Source organism: Lissotriton vulgaris, chromosome 3_1 (assembly GCF_964263255.1).
Source record: "Lissotriton vulgaris chromosome 3_1, aLisVul1.2, whole genome shotgun sequence".
Taxonomy (NCBI): Eukaryota; Metazoa; Chordata; class Amphibia; order Caudata; family Salamandridae; genus Lissotriton; species Lissotriton vulgaris.
The window spans coordinates 227685721-227710441 of NC_141689.1; positions in this window are offsets into that span (position 1 = coordinate 227685721).

Here is a 24721-nt window from a genome sequence, read left to right on the forward strand (position 1 = left end):
CCTAGGTTAGGGAGGATCCCCAAATCCTCACCTCTCTCACTGCTTGCTAAATTTTCATTTTCATTTTTGTGAAATGACTATATGCATTTCAGCATGTAAAGTCAGAGATACTTGTTACTTTACCAAAAGTATATGAGGTTTCTGTTTTATTAATTGGGAGTCCAACGAGCGAAGTTGCGTAATTCACAGAGTTTTTGTTCAACTTTGTGGAATTCCGAATAGTAGTACTTCACCAACTACGCCCACCCTTAGCGACCATGAGACTACATTTCCCATGCGCCTGGCACGTAGCTTCACTCGTAACGTCCTGTTCCAAAGTTCCCAGAATGCCAGACACTCCGAGTAGGCGTGTCCACTACCAGCATTTCTACTGAAACACCATCCTTTAAAACCCAGTTCTCATAGTGCTCTAGGCGCGAGCCCGGGGACACAGACCCAATAGGTACTGCAACAGGCCTCCGGTGAAACACCATCCTTTAAAACCCAGTTCTCATAGTGCTCTAGGCGCGAGCCCGGGGACACAGACCCAATATGTACTGCAACGGGGCAGGGCCCTTGATGGCGTTTGATGGCGTAAGTAAGAGTGACCGCACAGCCTAAACCTTTCAGGTATGTTCTAAAAAATTGGCACTGGGTTGCAATGTACTGATGGCATAAGCATTGCCTTCTTTCTGTTTTGTCTCCCTTTTTTAATTTTTGATCGGTCCACTTGGCAACATGAAAAACAACAGGGTCTGACTAAAGGGCCCGCCCAAATATCCTGAAGTCCCCAGTGATGTACATACTCTCCCAAAGTGGGGTAAGGGAGGTTGACATGTTTGAAATGAAAAGTATGAGTGTGACACTATGGCGATTGAAGTAAGTGACACGGTATGGTGTTTTTACGTGACTACACATGCACATGAGTGTGAGTAAAGACAGTAGGCGACAGATATCTCCACTTCACTATATGCACCTCCTAGTTGAATGTGGGATGTATATCTAGTACTGTATATACATACCAAATTGATAAGTTTTATGATGGCTTCTACACACCCTTCCTGTCTAAGAAGCATGAGTGTAACTGTTATCACGTCACTTATGGGAAGTGTTGATATTGTAACAATATCTTTGCACTATGATCTCCTTTTCTTCTCCTTTTGATTTTCAGATGTTGTAAAGAATTACACAAACAGGATAGTTAATCTGGTGCTATGTTTCAAGGATCAGCTATCTGCCCTTGTGATAAAAAGTAGGTAGCGATTTTCCTATCCGTACAAACCAGGGAAGATAAAATTGTGGCCAATGAAGGACTGAAACATGTCGGCGCTAGGGTCATAGGACCATAAAACTCCAAGTGAGCCCCCTTATTTTGTATTTTAATATCCCTGACAGTTCCATGAATAAAGGGATACTGGGATCTGTCTGCGGATTTTTTAATCTTTAACTCCCCCTGGTCATATCTCAACAAGCGCTCACTGAAATACGGTTGAGCCCACCGTGACCTTTAGGAGTTAGGGGGACCTGATGATGAACGATGACACTACTAGAGTGTAGGAGGGTAATATAAACAAAAGGAATTGTTTCCTTCCCCACCCTCTAGTGGGTAATAACTGAAGTGCTTCAATATAATCTTCCCATATCTAACTAACCAGGGTTAGCTTTTGGAACTTGTGAAGTTAGTTCACGGCATATAGAGTCACCATTTCCCTCTGCTCTGGAAGCTTCGCAAGTTTTAGACTTGGCACCATTGGTGTGGGTCTCCCTTCCACTTTTTCGCTGTTGCCTCCTGTGTGTTTGCTATGTTTTGCTGGTCTAGATGCTTTGGGCACTTTTCCACTGCTATTCAGTGCCAAAATACAAGTGCTCCCTATTGTAAATTGTTGTAATGGATTAGTGATTCTGTTAGAACCGGCTGTCTCTAGTTGGCAGAGGTATGCACTTCTGACAAATAGGGACACTCCTTTTCTAGTCAGGGCAAGGGGATCACACCCTTCGATAACCCCTGCTCACCCCCTCAGTAGCTTGGCGGAGCAGTACAGGCTTATCTCAGAGGCTGTGCGTTAAGCAATTATGACCATATACAGTAACACAGTGAATACACTACAAATGGACACGACACCGTAGTATTATAAAAATAAGTATTTTTATATAAGGCTTAGCACAAGACCAAATAACGACAAAACTGTACACAATCGGAATAAATACGTTCGGGAAGGAAAAAGGATAGTTCAAAGGTAGTTTCTTCTTTAGCACAAAAGTCTTTTAGTATCAAGCAAATCTTCTTCTTGGAAACACAGTTCTTAGCAACAGGGTAACTCACACGGGAGCTACACAACGTCGAGGCAAAGATAATCCACAGGTTCGGCGTCGACCGCGAGGAACGCTGCGTCGGGCCTGGAGTCACACGGACCCCCAACAACACAGTACCTTTAGGAAAATGAAGCACCCGATGATCAGCGGCGTCGAGCAATCCGGCGTCGCGTCTTCGGTGTCGATCAGGCCTCAGCAGGCGTTGTCGATGATGCAGTTGCACGGAGTGAGCAGCGCTCACGGCGTCGAAGGGTACACAGGTGATGCGATCAGCAGCGGTGCAGACACGAGGTCCTCTGGAGCTATAGCCGTACTCCCACTCACTGGCGTTGCTGCTGGCGTCGGTCGGGCCCACCGTCCGGTCGTCGTGATTGCTGTTCCTTTCAGAGGTGCTGGATTCACACTTCCAGCAAATAGCACTCTTAGCAGATGAAGTCCTTTAGCCCTGTGACTTCAGCAGGAGACTGGCACTCTTCCAGTCCTTGGAGATTTTCTTAGCAAGCGTGAGAGTACACACACAGTTCCTCTCTCCTGGTTCCTTGGCAAAAATAAAGAAGCACTGCAGGATTCCCCCAACAACAGCACACTGGCAGAAGGGGTAGGCAGTCCTTTAGATCAGCAGGCTTCTTGTCCTTGGTTACAGGGTTCCTTGTCAGAAGTGATCTGATTTCCTAGTTCAGGGGTTCTTCTCTTATACCCCTTTTCGTCTTTGATCCCTTTGTCTATGCCGGGGATTTCCCAACATCCTGGGTCTGTGGTGGGTGGAGCTAGGCAGTAGCACCTGGCCTATTCATTGAGCCGGGCCGGGTCCTCAGACGCCCCGCAGGAGGTGGAGCCAGCATTGATACTGGCAGGAGCAGAGCTATCGCCCTCCTGGCAGGAGGTGGGGCTAGGATCGTCCATGGCAGGTACAGAGCCATCAGTCGCTTAGCAGGAGGTGGAGCCAGCATTGTATCAGGCAAGGCAGGCTATCAACAACTACTCTCCCCCTACTCTCAACGTAAATGTCCCACTCATCCCACACTGACTCATCCAGACCTCTTGGAGCCACCCAGCTCCTGTCACACACACGCAAGACCCGCAGAGACCAGATATGGTTAGACAAGAAAATAGGCACTTTCTAAAAGTGCCATTTTCGAACCCAGAGTCCAAAAACCATCCACACCAACGGATGCGTAATTAAACCCCGAGTTCAGGGATACCAAACTCGACATTGCACCGTACTCTCCGAGCCAGCTAGGATCATAGCATTAACAATCCCGGCGGCCCATTCTGATCAATGGAGAGCAGGCTACCTCGCCATAGTGAAGCACGAAGATGGCGGTACTTCACTATCAGGACATGCCAACTTGGTCAGGCGTGTCCTACCTTACACTTACAATGCACCCTGCCCACGGGCCTACCATAGGGGTGACTGACATGAAGTTAAGGGAAGGTTGGAGGGGCTGGCAAGTAGGTATACCTGCGCAGCCGGCGTGACAGTACAAGACTGCACGTGGGTCTCGCAATGACCGACCCGTAGACATTCTTTTACGAAGCCGCTCCTGTGGGTGGCACAACACATGCTGCAAGCCCACGAGCGGCATTTGTATTTACAAGCCCCGGCACTCCTGGTGCGCTAGACTAGGGACTGACAGTAAACCAAATAAGCCAAACATGGATACAATAGATACATCATTTTAACATAGGGAGCACTTGCACTATGGCACTGATCAGCAGTGACACGGCGCCCAAAGCATATACCAGCAAAACATCGTAAAACAGTAGAGGCAAACAGAAAAAATGGAGGAGAGACTCAAGCCAATGATGTCAGGTCTAACACGTGTCCCCTCCAGCTGAAATGTGGGGAGAACTACCCTTAACCTAGGGAGTCCTCATCACTAAGGCGGAAAAATCTGGACAGACCATCAGCATTGGCGTGATCTGTACCAGGGCGGTGTTCCACCGTAAAGTCCATCCCCTGTAGAGAAATGGACCACCTCAACAGTTTCGGATTCTCACCCCTCATGTGCATCAACCATCTGAGGGGCCTGTGGTCTGTCTGAACCCGGAAGTGAGTCCCAAACAGGTAGGGTCTCAGCTTCTTCAGCGCCCAGACCACAGCAAAAGCTTCTCTCTCTATCGCACTCCACCTTGTTTCCCTGGGAAGTAACCTCCTACTGATGAAGGCTACAGGCAAGTCTCGGCCCTCTTCATTCACCTGAGCTAGAACAGCCCCCACGCCATGCTCTGAAGCGTCCGTCTGAACAATGAATTCTTTTGAAAAGTCGGGTGCCTGGAGTATAGGTGCTGTGCACATTGCAGCTTTCAGGGTGTCAAAGGCCGTCTGACAGGCGTCAGTCCAGATCACATTTCGTGGCTGCTTCCTGGAAGTCAGCGACGTCAAGGGGTGCACAATGTTACCATAATCCTTGACAAACCTCCTGTAGTAACCCGTGAGACCTAAGAAGGCTCTCACCTGCGTTTGGGTTTTGGGCGGCGCCCAAGCCAGGATGGTATCAATCTTGGGTTGCAGGGGGGCAACCTTGCCGCTCCCTACTTGGTGCCCCAAGTACACCACAGAACCCTGCCCAATCTGGCACTTACTGGCTTTGATTGTGAGGCCTGCTCCGCGCAGGGCCAGCAACACTTCCTGGAGATGGCGCAAGTGTTCCTCCCAGCTGGCGCTGAACACTGCGATGTCGTCCAGGTAGGCGGCACTGAAGTCCTCCAGTCCAGCCAAGACCTGGTTGACCAACCTCTGGAAGGTGGCAGGGGCATTCTTCATCCCAAAGGGCATCACCCGGAACTGGTATAGCCCATCTGGTGTGGAGAATGCTGACCTCTCTTTTGCCCCATCAGTCAAGGCGATCTGCCAGTACCCAGACGTTAAATCAAACGTACTAAGGTACCGGGCAGCCCCCAACCGATCGATGAGCTCATCAGCTCTGGGGATGGGGTGCGCGTCGGTCTTCGTGACCGAATTGAGTCCTCGGTAATCCACGCAGAACCGGAGTTCTGGTGAAGCACCAGGCGCTGCAGCCTTCGGGACCAAGACCACTGGGCTGGCCCAAGGACTGCTAGAGGACTCAATCACCCCTAACGCGAACATTTTGGAGACCTCCTCCTTAATGTACGCTCTGACCTTGTCAGTCACCCTGTAAGCCTTGTGCTTCACAGGAGGGCTGTCTCCGGTGTCAACGTCATGGACACACCGATGCGTGACACCCGGAACCAAGGAAAACAGATCCGGGAATTGTCCCAACAGTTGGCGACAATCCTGTTTCTGTTCAAGGGTCAGTGTGTCAGAGAGGACCACACCATCCACTGACCCGTCTTGCTCTTTAGCACACAGGAGGTCGGGAAGAGGCTCACTCTCCTCCTCCGTTCCATCATCTGTAGCTAGGAGCATGCCCACTTCGGACCTTTCTAAGTGGGGCTTCAAACGGTTGACATGCAGGACCCGCAAGGGGTTCCTGGGAGATTTCAAGTCCACCAAGTAGGTGACATCGCTCTTTTTCTCCACAACCTTAAACGGTCCAGTCCACCTGTCCTTGAGCGCACAAGGCTCCACAGGGGACATGACCCACACTTCCTGACCAGGCTGAAGCTCTACCAGAGTGGCATTCCGGTCGTACCATCGCTTCATCTCCTCCTGGCTGGCCTCTAGATTTGCCTGAGCAAGTTCTCTGAAGCGCCGAGTCTGGTTCCGAAAGGCCAGCATGTAGCTGTATACATCCTGGGGAGGTTTCCTGGGAGATTGCTCCCAGCCTTCCTTGACCAGACTCAAAGGTCCTCTTACCGGGTGACCGTATAAGAGCTCAAAGGGGCTGAACCCTAGAGACTTCTGCGGTACCTCACGGTAAGCAAACAACAGGCATGGCAAGAGGACGTCCCATTTCCGCCTCATTGGTTCTTCAAGACCCATAATCATGCCTTTGAGGGTCCGGTTGAATCTCTCAACCAGCCCGTTTCCTTGAGGGTGGTAAGGAGTGGTGAACCGGTAGGTTACCCCACACTCCTTCCACAGAGACTTCATATAGTTCGAAATGAAGTTGGTGCCTCGGTCGGACACCACCTCTCTGGGGAACCCCATCCGGGAGAAAACACCCATCAGTGCCCGTCCCACCACGGGGGCCGTCACTGTTCTGAGAGGGATGGCTTCTGGGTACCTCGTGGCATGGTCCACCAAGACCAGGATGAACCTGTTGCCCAGGGCTGTCTTGGGGTCCAGGGGCCCAACAATGTCAATACCCACCCGGTCAAAGGGGGTGCTGACCACTGGAAAAGGTTGGAGGGGAGCCTTCTGCTTCCTTCCGCTTTTCCCACTTGCCTGGCAAGTGCGACAAGTCTTGCAATGGATGTCTACATCCCTACGCATCCGAGGCCAATAAAAATGGGTGACAAGCCTGTCATAGGTCTTGTCCTGCCCCAGATGTCCAGCTAACGGTACGTCATGAGCCAAACCCAGTAGGAAGGCTCTGAAGCGCTGGGGTACCACCAGCACACGGGCTGACCCAGGCTCAGCAGCCTTAGGCTCGCTATACAGGAGATCGTTCTCCCAGTACACAAAATGTGACCCTGACTGATCACCTGAGGATTGGGCTGAGGCCTGCTGCCTCATGCCCACAAGAGAAGGGCACTCCTTCTGTTCCGCACAGAATTCCTCCCTGGAGGGACCACCGTCCTGCTGCCAATGGGTCAGCTCGGGCAGATCTCCCAGTTCGGCAATTTGTTCCCCTGTGGGCTCCAGGGCATCCCCCTCAGGGTCTACCTCCTCCTGGACCAGGGGAACTACGGGGGCCGGTTTCCCGCGCCTCCTGCCTCTTCCCTTCACAGCTGGGTCCTGGGCCGTACTTTCAGGCTCCGGGACCCCATCAACACCCTTATTCACTGTCATCGAACGAGTGGTTGCACACGCCCACTCTGGCACACCCAACATTTTCAAGTGCGCCGCTCTCTCCACCTTAGCCCAAGGTGAGTCTTCTAAATCATTGCCCAGGAGACAATCGACAGGCATGGCGGGCCTCACAGCAACCTGAAGAGTACCTGAAACTCCCCCCCATTCAAAGGAAACCTGAGCCACCTCACACTCTTTCTGGGAGTTATCGGCAGCTATCACGGGGTAGAATGCGTGGGGAACCACCTGCTCTCTGGACACCAAGTGACACTTGACAGCTGTCACACTCGCTCCGGTGTCTCTGAGAGCTTCCACTCTATGGCCATTAATGGTCACCCACTGCCTATATTTACTAGTGTTACTAGGCAGAGAGGGTGGAGGGACCATTTGCATGTCTCCTAGCGTGACCAGGGACATCTCTGCGGGACCCCTCCCCCCATGGACAACCATCTCCTCCCCTCCCAAGGCTACACTCGCCAACTGACGAGGGGGTGCACGCGGCGGTGCATTCGAATCCTTTTTGGGACACTGGGGGTCATAAAACCGGTGTCCCACCTGTCCACAACCGTAGCAGGTCAGAGGGCCCCTATGAACAGGTTTACCCGTCGGGCCCCTGGCTTCTTCTCAGGGGGAGGCTGGGAACCTTTCCCTTGGTTCCCTTGGGGATTACTTTGGGGCCCTTTCTGAGACTCCTTCTGTTTTCCCTTGTCCCCCCCACTCTTCTGCTGGGGACCCTGCCCACCTTTGGCTGAGTCTCCCACTGGACCCTTGTGGACCCTGGTACTGACCCAGCGGTCCGCCTCCTCAGCAAGTTTTCTAGGGCTAGATATCTTGCTATCAATCAGGTGCTGGCGCAGCTCTGGAAAACAGTTATTAGACAAGTGCTCCCAAGCAAACAAATCATAAAGAGCTTCATAACTTTCCACTTTGCTGCCCTTTACCCAACCATCCATGGCTCTGCAAAAATAAGACACATATTCAACCCACGTCGTACCAGGCAACTTCTTACATTCTCTAAAAGCTTGTCTGTACTGCTCGGGGGTTAAGCCATATCGCAACATTAAAGCATCTTTCATATGAGCATACGACATCCTATCCGCAACAGGCATGTCTAACAGGGTATCTCTTCCCTCCTTCACAAAGCGACCCCACAACCCCGCTCCCCAATTCTTCTCAGGGACCTGGTGGGCCAACAATGCTAACTCATATGCTTTAAACCATTGACCAATATCTTCATTCTTATTGTAATCTTTGATCACATCTTTCGGGAAGTAAAATTTACTTTCTGCAGACTCGGATGGAATGCTGCCACCAGAGGGATTCAACTCTAACTTTTTAGCTTGGATATCCAGTTCCCTCAACCTGGCTTCACGCTCCAAAGCTAACTTCTCTCGTTCAAACTCCAACTTTTTGATCTCTAAATCAGCTTCCCTTCTACCTCTTGCATTTTCTAACTCCAACTGCCCATTTATCTTTAGCCTTGCCATCTCCATGTTGTAAGCTCGCTCTTTCGCCCTTTCTTCTCTTTCTTCAGGGGAAAGACCTTTGGAGGAAACACTGCTTCCGGGAGAGGGCACAGGTCCATTCACTGGCACCTCCTCCTCCCCTTCCTCTGTGGGTACCACCACCACATCAGAGGGATTTCTGGATTCCCACCAGGCCTGCAACGCTTTATAAAAATCATCTTTTCTCGAGAGGCCGGTGGTAGGAACTTGAAACTGGTCGCAAAAGTGTTTCAGCTCATCTTTCTTGTATTTCTTTAGCTTACTCCTCTCGAACTCCTCCACAACAACGATAGCAGGGGCAGTGACTCCGTTGTCACTCATGGTCAAAACTGGCAGTGTTCAGAAAATCAAGTTTCAGAAAAGCGGAGAACAAAAATAGAATCCTTCCGAATCAGATTGTGACTGCGTTATGGTCTGCTTTCACTATGTAGCGCACACTAATCACTGTACATGGGTCATAAATGCAAGGTCCAAATCCTCACCGCTGCATCCAATGTTAGAACCGGCTGTCTCTAGTTGGCAGAGGTATGCACTTCTGACAAATAGGGACACTCCTTTTCTAGTCAGGGCAAGGGGATCACACCCTTCGATAACCCCTGCTCACCCCCTCGGTAGCTTGGCGGAGCAGTACAGGCTTATCTCAGAGGCTGTGCGTTAAGCAATTATGACCATATACAGTAACACAGTGAATACACTACAAATGGACACGACACCGTAGTATTATAAAAATAAGTATTTTTATATAAGGCTTAGCACAAGACCAAATAACGGCAAAACTGTACACAATCGGAATAAATACGTTCGGGAAGGAAAAAGGATAGTTCAAAGGTAGTTTCTTCTTTAGCACAAAAGTCTTTTAGTATCAAGCAAATCTTCTTCTTGGAAACACAATTCTTAGCAACAGGGTAACTCACACGGGAGCTACACAACGTCGAGGCAAAGATAATCCACAGGTTCGGCGTCGACCGCGAGGAGCGCTGCGTCGGGCCTGGAGTCACACGGACCCCCAACAACACAGTACCTTTAGGAAAATGAAGCACCCGATGATCAGCGGCGTCGAGCAATCCGGCGTCGCGTCTTCGGTGTCGATCAGGCCTCAGCAGGCGTTGTCGATGATGCAGTTGCACGGAGTGAGCAGCGCTCACGGCGTCGAAGGGCACACAGGTGATGCGATCAGCAGCGGTGCAGACACGAGGTCCTCTGGAGCTAGAGCCGTACTCCCACTCACTGGCGTTGCTGCTGGCGTCGGTCGGGCCCACCGTCCGGTCGTCGTGATTGCTGTTCCTTTCAGAGGTGCTGGATTCACACTTCCAGCAAATAGCACTCTTAGCAGATGAAGTCCTTTAGCCCTGTGACTTCAGCAGGAGACTGGCACTCTTCCAGTCCTTGGAGATTTTCTTAGCAAGCGTGAGAGTACACACACAGTTCCTCTCTCCTGGTTCCTTGGCAAAAATAAAGAAGCACTGCAGGATTCCCCCAACAACAGCACACTGGCAGAAGGGGTAGGCAGTCCTTTAGATCAGCAGGCTTCTTGTCCTTGGTTACAGGGTTCCTTGTCAGAAGTGATCTGATTTCCTAGTTCAGGGGTTCTTCTCTTATACCCCTTTTCGTCTTTGATCCCTTTGTCTATGCCGGGGATTTCCCAACATCCTGGGTCTGTGGTGGGTGGAGCTAGGCAGTAGCACCTGGCCTATTCATTGAGCCGGGCCGGGTCCTCAGACGCCCCGCAGGAGGTGGATCCAGCATTGATACTGGCAGGAGCAGAGCTATCGCCCTCCTGGCAGGAGGTGGGGCTAGGATCGTCCATGGCAGGTACAGAGCCATCAGTCGCTTAGCAGGAGGTGGAGCCAGCATTGTATCAGGCAAGGCAGGCTATCAACAACTACTCTCCCCCTACTCTCAACGTAAATGTCCCACTCATCCCACACTGACTCATCCAGACCTCTTGGAGCCACCCAGCTCCTGTCACACACACGCAAGACCCGCAGAGACCAGATATGGTTAGACAAGAAAATAGGCACTTTCTAAAAGTGCCATTTTCAAACCCAGAGTCCAAAAACCATCCACACCAACGGATGCGTAATTAAACCCCGAGTTCAGGGATACCAAACTCGACATTGCACCGTACTCTCCGAGCCAGCTAGGATCATAGCATTAACAATCCCGGCGGCCCATTCTGATCAATGGAGAGCAGGCTACCTCGCCATAGTGAAGCACGAAGATGGCGGTACTTCACTATCAGGACATGCCAACTTGGTCAGGCGTGTCCTACCTTACACTTACAATGCACCCTGCCCACGGGCCTACCATAGGGGTGACTGACATGAAGTTAGGGGAAGGTTGGAGGGGCTGGCAAGTAGGTATACCTGCGCAGCCGGCGTGACAGTACAAGACTGCACGTGGGTCTCGCAATGACCGACCCGTAGACATTCTTTTACGAAGCCGCTCCTGTGGGTGGCACAACACGTGCTGCAAGCCCACGAGCGGCATTTGTATTTACAAGCCCCGGCACTCCTGGTGCGCTAGACTAGGGACTGACAGTAAACCAAATAAGCCAAACATGGATACAATAGATACATCATTTTAACATAGGGAGCACTTGCGCTATGGCACTGATCAGCAGTGACAAGGCGCCCAAAGCATATACCAGCAAAACATCGTAAAACAGTAGAGGCAAACAGAAAAAATGGAGGAGAGACTCAAGCCAATGATGTCAGGTCTAACAGATTCCATGATTGGTTATTTGATTTACTTATCAGTTCCTAGTACAGTGTACCAAGTGTGCCCAGGGCCTGTAAATCAAATGCTACTGGTGGGCTTGCAGCACTGGTTGTACCACCCAGAGAAGCAGCTTGTAAAGTATGGCTCAGGCCTGCCATTTCAGAGCCTGTGTGCAGTCTGGAACTGCCATGTCGACTTGGCAAGTGCACCCACTTGCCAGTCCCTAAACCTTCCCTTTTTTGCATGTTAGCGACCCCTTAGGTAGGCCCAAGGTACACCCATGGGCAGGGTGCATTGTATGTAAAGGGTAAGACATACCCTGATGTATGTTGCATTTCCTGATAGTGGATTATAGCTAATTTTGTTTTTCACTATTGCAAGGCTACCTGTTCCCATAGGCCGGAATATTATAACCAGATTATAACATCTTATAAACCTAACTGACCCAGGGAACAAGGTAGAAATTTGAGCTTAGTATTCCTGAACTCAGAATGTGTGTTAAAATATATCTTTTAGTGAATGTGATTTTTAGATTCTGTGTGATGTCTGGTTTGTGAGTGAAATGTGGCTGGAGAGGTCCTTAGCTCCAGCAGTCTTATGGGTCAGGGCTGGGCTGAATAGGACCTGCATTGAATAGAGAGTATGGGGAGGAGATTTCCTTTCACTGCCCTGAGCCCTCATAGAATAAAGAGTAGGGGGAGGAGATTTCCTTTCAGCTACCTGAGCCAGGTCTCCTCTCAAAATTCTACCTACAGAGAGGTGCCAGCTGTTGTTTGGGTCTTCTGAGAAGACTGTGTTTCGCTCGGAGCTGGAAGCACGACACAACAAGGAGAAGCGTGTCGCCACTGCAGCAGTTGACGTCTCATTGCCGAAAAAGCATGCCGCCACCGCAGATGTTCGCGGTTGCATCGCAGACGAAGCGTGTCACATCACCGAAGAAGCGTGTCGCCGCCGCAGAGGTCACCGTCGCATCGCCGGAGAACCAAGTTGCAGGGCCTGTCGCATCTCCAAAGTTCATCGATTTCACTGCACGGCCGCATCACATCAAAGACGCCATTTTGTCGCATCGCACCGGATCGACGCATCGCATTGAGGAGCCATCTTGGTGTATCGTAACTGGAACTCAGTAAGAAACCGACTCATCACCTCCTCTCCGGTAAGGAACTGATGCATCACCTCCCCTGCACTGCAGTACGGAACCAACGCATCACCTCCCCAGAAGCAATGAACTAATGCATCACCTTCCCTGCTACCCTTTTGTTTGTTTTGCATGACGCACCCAAGGTACTTTGAGAGTAAAGTGTTGCATTTACCATCTACATTTAACTAAGCTGTTTCTACAATTTAAAAGTCCTATTTTTGATTACTGTATTGTGGATCTTTGTTGTTTAGTCTTGTGTTAAGTCTAGTAAAGATTACTTATTTTTCTAAACTTGTGTGGCGTCCATTTGTAATGTTTTCACTGTATTACTGTATTTGTTCACAAATGCTTTACACACTTCCTCTGAAATAAGCCTGTCTGCTCGTGCCAAGCTACCAAGGGGGTGAGCAGGGGTTATCTAGGAGTGTATCCCCCTTATCCTGACTAGAAGCAAGGGTCCCTATTTGAATAAAGATGTAAACCATTGCCAACTAGAGATCCCCATTTCTAACAACAAGCATTACAATTATCTACATATTCATAGAGTGTATTCTTGCTTCAAAGTGATAGATTCAATGGCAACTAGGAGGGTAGCAGAAGAGTCAGACATCTGTTAAACAAATGTTTTCATGAGATAGGCACATCTAAATTGTCAACAACAGAGTTGTTGGACAGGTAATAAACTCAAACTTTAAATGACCGAAGGAGAAGGACAAAATGAATGGCTCAATCTGCACATTTTAGATGTTCATGCCATATACTGACATACCATTGCTATGCTTGGATCCTGTGCTCACCAAGTTGCACCGGTCAGATGAGCCCCAATTAGGGCAGAGCGAGTCCTGGGTTGCTTGTCTTTAGGTACAGGGAGGACAAGGCCTTTCAGTTCATGCTGGAGTGCTCCTATTCGAGCAGGGCCAAGACTGATTTGTATACAGCCAGGGACAAATTGTAGTCGCTTAGTGTGCAAAAGAACGATGGGTTGGGATGCTACCTGAGCTATTGACAGTGGCTACACTTATTGCAAGTATTCCCCCATCACCTTTTGTGTGATTGATGTCCCATACCCTGTCCATCCATCGTTAGTACAGAACACAATCAAACACTAACGGAAAGTGTAAAAAATTGCTGGCCAATTACAAACATTAAGATCCTTTTCTAGTGCAGTTTATTTTTACCGATTATTATTGTTGTCATCCCATTTATGAAAAAAAGTTTTAAAAATGTAAATTTTTTAAGGACCAGATGTACCTTTGGACAGGTTGTATCACAGTGCTCTGTTTGATCAGTGCCTGCAATATAACATGGCAAATTCCATGGATATATTATTCCAGTAGAGAGCAATGAGGCTGCCCACAAGAAATTCCATAAAGTCAGCGTCATTATTATTCACAAGAAAGTATACCTTCTGTAATTTCTTACAAACGCAGAGACAGATGCCAGCCATAGACAGTAGACCGCCTTCTCTTTATTCCCTTGTATATTCAGGCGCTATTAAGACTTCTGCCATTCAAAGGAAAAGAGGTTTAAATGTCAAAACAATCACTGGCAAAGCCAACAGATATCACTTTTGGGAACTATTGGTTTTGTCAATGCCTTTGACGATTCTCTACAGCATTGGGCTTTTTCCTGATGTTGTGCAGCATCGCTAAATAAATGAATACATTTTGTAAAAAAAGGTGCAACAATGAAACCGCCAACGGCAGTCACATCTTTCCACTGGCATGCATATGAGGCATGACATATGTATGTCCATGCTACAGAATGTATGTGTGCACCAGTGAAATTACGCGGGTGCAAATGGTTTTAATTTTTTATCTTCTGATCCAAGATGGCAGATACTTGGATCAGTTAATAAAACAAAACGTTTTTTAGTGCAGATGAGCAACTGTAAAAATGAAAAAAACAAAGTTTAAATGTTGAAATTGGTTGGAGATCAGCCTGCTAGCTGTTCACGATATAATACATAGCAGGTATAAATCCATTTACACCTGCATAAATGGATGCCACCACTGTGTATAATCACTGTAAACGTGGCACAGGCATAGGGGGTCAGAAGTGTGTGCTACAACGCGTGACTAGCGTTCCAAGTTTATGAACACCAACAAACATCAGTTTGCAATTATTCACAATCTGCTCTATGACCCTTCACTGGCCTCGAAATGGCAAAAGATTTGTTTTTGCCAACATCTGGAGTAAATAACTTTCAAGGATGGGAAGAGGAGCAGGCAGGGTAGTCCAGGGCAACATTTTACAACAGGAGCTGAATCTTAAGTAAGCTCCAGTTGTAGAGTTTTGAGTAAATGGAATCTTAATAATAATAATAATAAAACATTTATAAAGCGCATGGCTGCACAAACAGTGTATCCCCGCGCTGACTGCTGACTAAGCTAACAGAGGGAAAGGGACGGAAGAGGGGCAGGGAAGTATTATTGGGGGAAGAGGTGGGTTTTTAATCTGGCTCTGAAAAGAGTTTCTGAGGGTTCCATTCGCAAATGGACGGGGAGGGCATTCCAGTGTTTTACTCCAAGGTATCGGAAGGAGCGACCCCCCATTTTAGCTCTGTGAATACGAGGGAGTTTAAATTGTGTCATTCCCGAAGATCTAAGATCTCTGATCGGACAATGGATAGTGAGAAGGTTTCTTAGATAGATAGGTCTTTTGTTGTGGGCAATCTTATGGGCATAACAAAGGCTTTTAAATCTAATTCTTTCCCTAACAGGGAGCCAGTGAAGTTTGGCCAGAGCCGCTTTGGCGGATGTTCTTTTAGGAAGACCCAGTACCATGCGGGCGGCTGCATTTTGAATGCATTGTAGCTGGTGTAACTGCTTTTGGTTCACGTCTAATAGGAGAACGTTTCCGTAGTCCAGATGGGGTGTTATGAGCGCGTGTACAATCGTTTTTCTGGCTTCCGTCGAGATGAGATCTATGATTTTTCTCAGGATTTTTAGCGTGCCAATGCACTTACCTATTGATTTGTTAACTTGGGATTTTCCTGAAAGATCCGAGTCAATCATAATCCCTAGATTTTTAACCTTCTCTACGGGGCAGGGAAAGTCGCCCAAAGCTGCAGGCCACCATGCCTGGGACCATATTGAAGTTTTGTTCCCGACCACCAACACCTCAGTTTTGTCTCCATTTAAACGGAGGCAGTTGTTGTCCATCCATGTGGCGACAGCAGCCATGCAGCCAGAGAAATTGATGGCAGATTTCTCACTGTCTGGGGTAAGCTTGAACATAAGCTGGGTGTCGTCCGCGTAGCTAACAATGCCCACCCCGAAGTTCTCTACGACGCGAGCCAGGGGCTCCATATAGATGTTGAATAAGGTAGGGCTCAAACTAGAGCCCTGTGGAACCCCGTAGCTCACGTCACGAGAGGATGATTTAAAGGGTGGGCAGTGTAGCTGGAACGATCTTTTAGTGAGGAAAGACTTGAACCAAGCCAGTGCATGGTCCTTCACTCCTATATCCGAAAGTCGGGACAGCAGCGTGGCATGTAGCACAGTATCAAAAGCTGCGCTTAAGTCTAACATGACCAACGCTGCTGTCTCTCCCTCGTCCACCATCTTGCGAATGCATTCCGTGGAATATAAAACAGCTGATTCCGTGGAATAGCCAGGTCTAAAACCTGATTGTGTCGGGTGGAGAACATTTTCTGTTTCTAAAAAAGCCATAAGTTGTTTATTGACTATTTTTTCTATTATCTTGGCACATTGTGGCAGGAGGGAGATGGGCCTGAGGTTTTGGAATTGGATAACAGGGATATTTTTTTTTTTTTTTTGAAAACCTTTATTTATCTCAAACATAGTACACAGCGTCAGCCTACAACCACTGCTGGCCGGCCGCAATGACAATATACAACCTTCCAAAGTACCTTGCTGCAACAGTTGGCAAAAAATAAGCATCAATACAATAGACTGGCAAGGGAACACCGGAAAAGGATAAAGAGGGTTTCGTTTTGTAATTTTGACGAATCGTCCTAAAGTCAGACAGGGTAGCAGAGTGGGCGAACTTTATAAAAGGACAATCATAAGATAAACATCGTTATAAAAATTACTGAAGAGGGTCATTACGACAAGGATAACTGAGCACAAAGGTACATATCACCCTAATTGGCGCCCGCCCAATCAACATATCACATAAGGAAATGCAATCTAGCTCGACTACGGTATAGTAGGATACAGGAGGGAACACTACCCACAAACAATAGGAGGATCCAACGGAATATGGAGAGAGGCAGTCATTACATAGAAAAATGCGTGATAGGATATGCGCCCTCAATTGATAACAGAAGAGGGAAGGAAAAACAGGATAGGCAATCATTCAATAGCTATGCATTAAAATCGACATACTGGTCATACTGGCGACAGAAACATGTGGTAAAGACATAGGCATCGAGCACAGAGAGCATCTCGGAAAAATAAAAAACCCAAACACCCCACCTCCCGTCTGACCCAAGATATGGAGAAGAGAAAGAAAGGGAAATAAGAGAAAGATCAAGAAGAAAGGCCATAGAAACGAAAAGGAAAGAAAGCAAGCCCGAACCCCCCCACCCTGCACGTCGAAGAGGCTACGGCCCCCCCCCAAGAACGTGCCTGTCGCCCCAAGAATACCCACATAAGGGAAAGAGTTAGGGAGGAAGAACAGAAGAACCTGATCTATACCTCCCGGAGAAAGCGGAGGAGGACATAACAAGTATACGTAGAGCAATCAATATGCGCAACCACGATCGACCATCCCCGAGCCCCGAGACCTGTATGCAACCAGCACTCAAATTCCCGGCTCATATGTTACAGTTCCAGCAATAAGAGTTTAGGCAGGTAAAGGAGAAAGAAGCAGCCTCAACCCAGCCCCTTACGGTCCAATTTGCCAACAGAGTCCAGCTGCGGGATAGCCAACCCGGACGGGGCAGGCAGACCAGACGGCCACGGCAGGGTAGAATGATGATCGCCATGAAATATCCAACACCGAGCCCAACATGCAGGGAGCGTATCAGATGGAACACCATGTAGTAGTAGATCGCCAAAGAAAGTCAATCCGAGCAGTAGTAACAGTCCCAGGGGAAGATAACAAGTTCCATCAGTAGACCACAGTGAAGTTGCCAGACGTGGCCCTCGTGGGAGAATCCCTCTCCGCCGCTTGGGACCAGGGGTAGCAGACGTCTTCTGAGCTAGCGCACGTATTGACACGGCGAGGGCCGGGTGCTGTACCAGTGGCGCAACTGTGGGCAGCTGAATAGGCAATCCACAGTAAGCAGGCGTAGGATGTGGCGCAGCGTCCAGCACTCGCGGACAAGTTTGGTCGGTCGGTTGCAAACTAGATGAAATGGCGGCCAGCCGGTCCTCCAGGTCTCTAGCAGCAGCGCATTGGGCAGCACGCAGATCACTCAGGGCCATTAGGACGTCAATAGTCCGCAGGGGCGTCTCAGGAAAGAAGGGTGTAGCACTTTCCTGTATGCCATGCAGGTCCTCAGGAGTCGTTGTTCGAGATTGAACGCCATCATCCCAGGGGGCAAGTCGATCTCCGAGTCGCCACTGTATACATCGCTCACAGGCAAGTGTCTTGTCCTGAAGCCGGACACCATCGCCCCTTAAAATCAGCCGAGCACCCCGCCGGCACTCACAGCAACGTAGCCAAACAGGGGATACAGGGGCATACCAGATCATGTCCGCACCTCTCACGATGGCAGACGATGTAAACAGTAAGCAGGTTACAGCAGCACCGTGGGGTGGTCAGTCACCAGTAGCGAGTAGCAGCTCTCTAAGATGGCGTCCCACATGGAAGGCAACACAATGTAGCAAGGATTGCCGTCCGAGGGCCGGAATGGCGATACACTGTAGCGTTCTCAGCCCCATAGGCAGCCTAAGAGGAAAAGCAACAGGTTGGGCTGCCGCGGAATGGAATTGGAGGTAGCAGTCGTTTCTTCGCGGTCAGCGCCGCCCAGCACGAGATGGCCGCCACCGCCGCTCTCGGGGCCGGCTCCACACGCAGGACAAAGACCGAAGCTCCGCCGCGAGGCATCAGGGAAGGGCGAGGGCGCACCGTCACCGCCACTGCACGGAACACGAATGTAAGCACACCTTGAGAACCGGGTTCGTCTCCCGTCTCCGAAATCACCGCTGAAATTAAGGATCTGTGGCAGGATAGGGCGGGAGACGGGAGAAATGCGAGACGGTCAACGGAGCCGAGGAATCAGGCGGCCATCGTGGTCGCTAGCTAGGCTCCTCCCCCGGATAACAGGGATATTAGGTTTTTTTTGAGAGGAATAACTTGTGCTGTTTTCCAAGCCTCTGGAACATAGCATTCTTTAAAGGAAAGGATTATCATGTTTCTTATTTGGTCAATGAGACAATTTTCCATGATGTCTTTGCTTTTTGCCAGAGGACACACATCATTGGGGGAACCTGAGTGAATACTATTAATAATGATGGCCAGATCTTTATTGTCAGGTGTGGTAAATTTAGTAAGGGTAGACTTTTGAGTGGGGAGGGTTCTGGTCCTTGTCTCCTTTCCTGATATAGAAGATTTGGGAAAGGTAGCGTGAATTTTCTCAACCTTTTCGACAAAGAAGTCAGCTATTTCTTTGCATATGTCATTAGAGTAAGTATCCTGCGTATCTAGACATGTTGTATCTGTGAGTTCCTTATAGATGCGGAATAGTTCTTTTGTAGGGTTGGTGGCCTCTTCAATTCTAGTTTGAAAAAAAGCGCTTTTTTCCTCTCTTATCATTTTCTGATATGATTTTAATTCCAATTTATAGATTTCTTTAAGTTCAGGAGAGTAGCATTTTCTCCACTTGCGTTCTGTCGCTTTGCAGTGTGTCTTAGCGATTTTAAGTTTTTCCGTGTACCAAGGTTCTGAGTTAGTTCTCCTAACTGGGGGCTTCGAGGTCCACGGGGCAATTTCATCTAATGCCTTGCTCAACCATAATTCATAGTTGTTCCATGTGTCTCGCAAGGAGTGTCCTGTGGGCGGGGGTTGTTTTTTTAATTCGCTGATCAAGCGTTCAGGTAATCTTTCGGTATTAGTTGTATAATTTCTGGTCACGAAAGTTTGGTTTGAATAGGAAGCATGTAGTTGAACATGAGTGCAACTGACTGACTCACTTTCTAGTCAAACACGTCCTTTCTGCCAGTATCTCGTGTGACTTCTGTAAAAGAGGTGTGTCCTCATGTATAATTTTCACAAGTTACACGTAACGTATAATTTTTAAACACTATTCATGAAAATTACATGTTATTCGAGAAGTAAAAAAATACCACTAATGTAGAGGAAAGCTCGTTCCAGGGGAAAAGTTATTTCCCAGTGGAAAAAAAATTCTGCAAGTGACATAGGCGCTGGCTTTTTCCAGTGCCACTTTGTCTACAACTCCACATTAGGAAAATACATACACCTGATAAAGGTACATTACTTCTCAATTATCCTGCACAAATAGAAAGAGGAAAAAGCCTCAAAGGATTGCTTTTGGGCAGGAAGATGCCTTCCAACAGTTAGAGAATCCTTTGTTGCTTTCCCTTCCGCGACTAGGGATGGATGGGTGAGATGGCTTCATTTAGACCTATGTCCATCCTCAATGCTGAATACAAAATATTGGATATAGTGATGTCCAAGCAGCTTCTGACAAAATGATGGAACTGATCCATTCAGTAAATTCTGGGTCATTTTACATAACTAAATATTCGGAGACTGTTACAAGTTCTGGAGAAAGGGCCAATAACCTAGCCCTACTCTGCATTTTTGGCCCTAAGACTGGAAAAGGTTTTTAATGCATTGACATGTCAACATGTTTCAGATATTTGAAAAGTAAGGAACTGGGAGGGACACAGATTAAATAGATCTTGGTATTATATATTTGGGCAACAGATGGGGTCGGACCCGTAAATATGGTCTATGGGGATGCATTGGGAATGCGTCCTGCACCTTTTACTATCCGTGGACGCAGTAGAACCTTCGCAGGCGAACTATGAATGGAGGGACAGCTCTGGGGCAGTCTCCTGAGAGACAGAACTGATTCAGTCTCATTGTATGCAGATTACATGTTGCATTTTGTAAAGAAAGTGCCAGATCGGCAATGCAATCTCTGCAAGAGTTTGAGAAGATAAAGTGGACAAAATCCTATTTCTTCATGGAAATTCAAGGGGGGAAGTCACACTGAAGAAGGGAGTGGGACTCAGCAGGCAAGGCAAAATCTCTCTGACCTGGCACCAGTGGCTGCGACCAGAGGTAACGCTGTGGGGCGGTGAGGCAAGGATAGGGAGGGAGGGGGGTAGTGGAGTCCGACATATGATGGCAAAAGTGAACATAAATACATAAATAAGTCCTCTGCAAGCCTCCACTGCCTGGCACATTGGATGGATCTTCCCGAAGAAAAACAGTAAGACCAAATCTAGTCTACTGTGAACCACCAGCCATTCTTAGAGCGTCCTGCAGCATCAAGGTCCTCACTTTAGACCCTACTCTGGGCACTGAGCTTCTAGGGCTATCAATACAGACCCACTCCGGGACGACTGTCACTGGGATAGTATGCTATCGCCCACCAGGGTCGTTTAGCCTTCAGCAGCAACAAGCGTTATTAACTACCCTGACCAATATCGCCTTCTCCCACCATAAGCTACTTATACTGGGTGACTTTAATCTTTGGCGCAACGGTACCCTTGACTCGGGTCTCGAGAACCTACTCCTAGCCTGTGAAAGTTTTGGTCTTTCTCAACTGGCCACTAAAGCCACCCACAAAGCTGGTCATCTCCTAGATTTGGTCTTCGCGGCACCCGACCTGGTGGCGATGGGGGAAACCTTACCTATGGATTGGACAGACCACTCACTCGTTAAATCCTTTACTCACTCGAACAGCGGTCCTTACAAGGCTCCTGTGCTGACTAGTTAAGTTAAGTGCAGAGACTGGAGGGCCCTCACACGTCTGCACCCTATCGGTGAAGTGTTCCATTTGGAACAGCTCTTCAATGAGAAAAAGAATATAGACGAAAATTACACCTCTCTCTGTACTAGAATCACAACGTTCCTCGATGCCCATGCCCCTCTAAAAACATGCAGCTGTAAGGGTAAAGACTCCGCCCCCTGGTTTAATGACGACCTAAAAAACCTAAAACAGGGATGCAAACAAGCTGAGAGAAGGTGGAGACGCGACTATAATGACATCTTTAAAGAGGTGTAGAAAACTAAGGTCCTTGCCTACAAGAATCTGATTAAAAAATCTAAAGCAGAATACTATTCCTCTCTGATCTGCAACACCACCAACAATTCCAGGAGTATTTTTAATATACTAAATAGCGTCACCAATCCGGAGTGCTCCAAGAATGCGATTGTCCCGTCCCAAGACCTTTGTGACAACCTTGCTGTATTTTTCAAGGAAAAAATTGAACTCATCCTTAAAGACCTGGACACTCCTCTGGATCTCGTCCCTCCCTCCGACCTGAGACCTGCTTCTCCGATGGACCGATTGTCTAGCCTTGCCACGGCTACGAAGGAAACGCTACTCAAGTTTCCACCACTTACTTATGAGGCCTTCACTAAGTTAGCTAGAGGGATCGCCTCCGGGTCTCCTATGGATCCGGTGCCTCCCAAAATCTGGAAGGAATTTGAGGGTGAACTGTTCCCCCCACTCCACCAAATCTGTAACCAATCCCTGGTGACTGGCACCGTCCCAGCTCATTGGAAACGGGCGTTAGTTTCTCCTTTGTTAAAAAACCCTCCCTAGACCCTGATTGTTAAAAAAACTGTAGGTTACAAAAAAGAGAAGTCCCTGAGCTTAAGGATATACCTTATGTCGTAATCTAGCCAACCTGAGATGTTTAGGGGAGGCTATATTCGACCCAGAAGGTTAACCTTACAGTCTAGTTATAACTAGAATTATCACTAAATAGTGGCATATTGGTTCTAGGGGTACCTCCCTCTTTGTGTTTTGGCAAAAAACTATAGGCCCATCTCCCTGCTGCCTTTCCCCGCCAAGATAGTTGAGCGTCTGGTTAGCAACACTCTCTCCGACCATCTGGAACGTCATCTATTATTAGATGGGGACCAATTTGGCTTTCGGCCTGCCCATGGTACCGAAACAGCCCTCATCACCGCTATGGATGAGCTTCAAAGGCGTGCAGATAGACGACAGGCAGCGTTCCTGATCCTGCTCGATATGTCTGCCGCCTTTGACACGGTGAACCATAAGATTTTACTGAGGCGGCTGTTGGAGGCGGGAGTGAGAGACACTGCACTGCAATGGTTTCATTCATTTTTGCAGGATAGGCAGCAGGCAGTATCCATGCCACCTTTCCAGTCAGCATTTTCCCTGGTAACGCATGGAGTCCCTCAGGGCTCAGCAATCAGCCCAATACTCTTTAATATATACCTCAGACCTCTGATTTTACTCATCAAAAACTTTGGCATCAGGATTGTCAACTACGCCGACAACACGCAGATGATCCTCTCCTTGGAAGGGGAGGACTCAACTTCTGTGGATGTCCTGCACAATTGTCTGCGTGACACGTCAAGGTGGCTGAAGGTTAACTCCCTTCAGTTCAACGCAGGGAAGACTGAGGTGCTCTTCAGTGCCGGAACTAGGATTCCCCGACCGTTCCCAAACAACTTTTGGCCCCCGGAAACAGGGTCCAATGTACGGCCGGTGGATTCAGTTCGCAACCTAGGGGTTATGTTGGATCATAGGCTCAGCATTGAGCCGCATGTTCAAAAAACGTCTGCCTGTTGTTTTGCCATCCTTCGCTCCCTAAGGAAAGTTCTGCCCCTCTTACCTACCCATGCCCGCGCCTAAGTGGTTAGATGTACCATCCTTAGCAGGTTGGACTATTGTAATGTCCTCCTGCTCGGGTCCCCTGAGTTCCTGCTGGACAGGCTCCAGAGGGTCCAATCAGCAGCTGCTAAACTGGCTCTGGGGCTTCCGAGAAGATCTCATGGACCGTCCGCCCTGGCAAAACGGCACTGGCTACCTATAAGACAGAGGATACAATTTAAGGCCCTCTGTATAGTCTTTAAGGCTCTCCATGGCACTGGCCCAGCCCCCTTACAATCTAAATTTGCCTGGTACACTCCAACCAGACAGCTTCGATCCTCTGATTCCAAACTGGTAGTCGTACCCAGATTCAGGAAAGTCAGAGCCGGAGGTAGATCCTTCGAGGTGGCAGCTGTCAGACTATGGAACACTCTCCCTATTGAGATTAGGCACCTCAACAAACTCCTCCCGTTCAGAAGAAAGATTAAAACTTGACTATTCCCCTGTTAGCCCGCTCTCACTCCCTGTGTGTTTACTTCCGTCTCCTCTGATCTGTCAGCGCCAGGATGCCAGCAATGGTGACAGTCGCGCTTTACAAATTCTCAAAATAAATAATAAATAAATTCTGCTACAATTAAACATTGCATGTTCGCAAAAGATACCTATCAGTGAGAACCAATGTACTGTCGACACTCCTGAATGGCATGACTGATGTGTTGTTTTGTTGTAAATTTCTTTTATTTTCGTTAATTGGCGAACGCAAACATAAAGTTCAAACATATTGCAATCCTTCTCCAGCGACAACATGCCTCATATTTACTGCTGTGAGGTTTCTGTAGGGGGCTGGAAGGAATTCATTTTATTTACTATACTAAAAATGGTGTCACAGAAACCGAGATGTATTTTTGTTCTTTTTCACACTCATAATGATGGTTTCTATAAATGTGTTTCACTTTTACTTTTTATCAGCTAAAATCCACTGAGCCGACCCTTTACGAGTAGCAAACACCAGCTTTTCTGGCAGGGGCCTCCAGGTAAACACTGAACACCTTCATTAATACCCTGACAGCCTTATTATCATGCCCTATTGGTAGCATGCTCGCTAGCTCTACTGGCAGTCAGGCCTGTCAAAACACTTGCATGCTTGACACTGCCAATTGTGTCTTAAAGATGGCTGAGGTAGCGGGGAAGCCAGACACTTACAGGGCTAATGATTAATGACCTTTCCTTCTGTCAGTCGAGAGTGCTTTAATTAACTTGTGAACTCTGACATGTTCTTGAAGTGTATTTCTTCACTGAATCATGAAAAATATTGCTTTTTTTACAGGAATAACATTCGGGTGCTTCCTTTCAGTATTATTTTTAAGGTGTTATGCAGACAGATCGATGTTAAAAAATGTTACAAACATCAAACACTGTTGCCGGTAGCATAATACTTTCCTGGA